General features: G+C 49.0%; 1 pseudogene; it reads right to left on the bottom strand.

The window, feature by feature from the left end:
* Nucleotides 1-1,705: 1,705 nt before the first annotated feature.
* Nucleotides 1,706-1,823, bottom strand: LOC126203181 (5S ribosomal RNA; annotated as a pseudogene).
* Between the last annotated feature and the right edge of the window lie 310 nt (nucleotides 1,824-2,133).

Raw genomic sequence — 2,133 nt, 5'->3', positions numbered from 1 at the left:
TGACCGTACCTACGGATTATGGCTCGGAGGAACCCTGACAGCAATGCCACCATGTTGAATAATGCTTGTCGTGCAGACACAGGACGTCTTGTTATGGCTCAAACTGTGCGCAGTAGGTTGCATGGTGCACAACTTCACTCCCAACGTCCATGGAGAGGTCCACCTTTGCAACCATACACCATGCAGCGCGGCACGGTTGGGCCCAACAACATGCCGAATGGACCACTCAGGATTGGCATCACGTTCTCTTCACCGATGAGAGTCACTTATGTCTTCAACCAGACAATCGTCGGAGACGTGTTTGGAGGCAACCCGGTCAGGCTGAACGCCTTAGACACACTGTCCAGCAAGTGCAGCAAGGGTCCCTGCTGTTTTGGGGTGCATTATGTGGAACCGACGTACGCCGCTGGCGGTCATGGAAGGCGCCGTAACGGCTGTACGTCACGTGAATGCCATCCTCCGACCGACAGTGCAACCATATCGGTAGCATTTTGGCGAGGCATCCATCTTCATGGAGACAATTCGCGCCCCCATCTTGCACACTTTGTGAATGACTTCCTTCAGGATAACGACATCGCTCGACTAGAGTGGCCAACATGTTCTCCAGACATGAACCCTATCGAACATAGATTGAAAAGGACTGTCTGATCGCCCAAATATTGTGCCCGTTGGACACTATGAACCGGCAGTATACCCGTGGACTCTTCGAATGAAATGGACTGTTTATGGACGACGTGACCCACCAACCACTCTGAAGGTTCTACGCCGAATCGCCGTTGAGGATTGGGACAATCTGTACCAACAGCACCTTGATGAACTTGTGGATAGTACGCCACGACGAATACAGCCATACATCAAGGCAAGAGGACGTGCTACTGGGTATTAGAGGTACCGGTGTGCACAGCAATCTGGACCACACGTCTGAAGGTCTCGCTGTATGGTAGTACAACATGCAATGTGTGCTTTTCATGAGCAATGAAAAGGGTTGAATCGATGTTTATGTTTCCAGAATGAGATTTTCACTCTGCAGCGGAGTGTGTGCTGATATGAAACTTCCTGGCAGATTAAAACTGTGTGCCGGACCGAGACTCGAACTCGGGACCTTTGCCTTACGCGGGCAAGTGCTCTACCAATGTTTATGTTGATCTCTATTCCAGTCTTCTGTACAGGTCCCGGGACTCTCGGAAACGAGGTGATGCTAAACGATCCTCCTTAATATGAGAAAACCATTTTCTTCCCGTACTCTGTCCAATGGCATTATCCTATATACGCCGCAATGTTTCTGGCTGCCTCCGCTGCTGTCACCCCTCTACTGAACTAAAACAGATGAATAACCGGAAATGTTCCGATTTCTCCATTTGGCACTCCATTTTCTAGCGTCCACAGCTTTATTTACTAGCTCCAAATGACCAAATGACATTATGTAAACTCAAATAGCAACCGTGAACTACATATAAAAACGATAATCGATAAACAAACCCTTAAAAAAAGCTAAAAACTAAACTCCGTCCGAAGAGGCCTTGGAGGCCTAACGGTACCGACCAGCCGCCGTGTCATCCTCAGAACACAGGCGTCGCTGGATGCGGATATGGAGGGGCATGTGGTCAGCACACCGCTCTCCCGGCCGTATGTCAGTTTACGAGACCGGAGCCGCTACTTCAAGTAGCTCCTTAGTTTGCCTCACAAGGGCTGAGTGCACCCCGCTTGCCAACAGCGCTCGGCAGACCGGATGGTCACCCACCCAAGTGCTAGCGCAGCCCGACAGCGCTTAACTTCGGTTATCTGACGGGAACCGGTGTTACCACTGCGGCAAGGCCGTTGGCAAACAAACCCTTACCAACCGCAATACCAACATTCTAAACAAAAACGATACGAACTTATGCACCAACTAATATAATTATTACAACTCCAGGTGTACCGCATTATACGCACAAAGCGAGTATATTGTCTGCTTAAGACACTAGGGTTACAATCTAAGCAAGACCTAGCTCAGTGTTCTGTACAAATTCCTCTTGAACAATGGCTTCAAAATATCGTCATTTTTCGTTTGTTCGAAGGACAAATTGAACATACTTTTCTCCCTCGAGATTGTTGTAGGTTCTTCTGCTGTCGCTCAGGCGAAGTTTACTAACC

The sequence above is a fragment of the Schistocerca nitens genome, chromosome 1 (genome assembly GCF_023898315.1).
Source record: "Schistocerca nitens isolate TAMUIC-IGC-003100 chromosome 1, iqSchNite1.1, whole genome shotgun sequence".
NCBI classification, from domain to species: domain Eukaryota; kingdom Metazoa; phylum Arthropoda; class Insecta; order Orthoptera; family Acrididae; genus Schistocerca; species Schistocerca nitens.
Note: the sequence above shows the minus strand (reverse complement) of the source record. Positions and strands in the feature narration are given on the sequence as shown.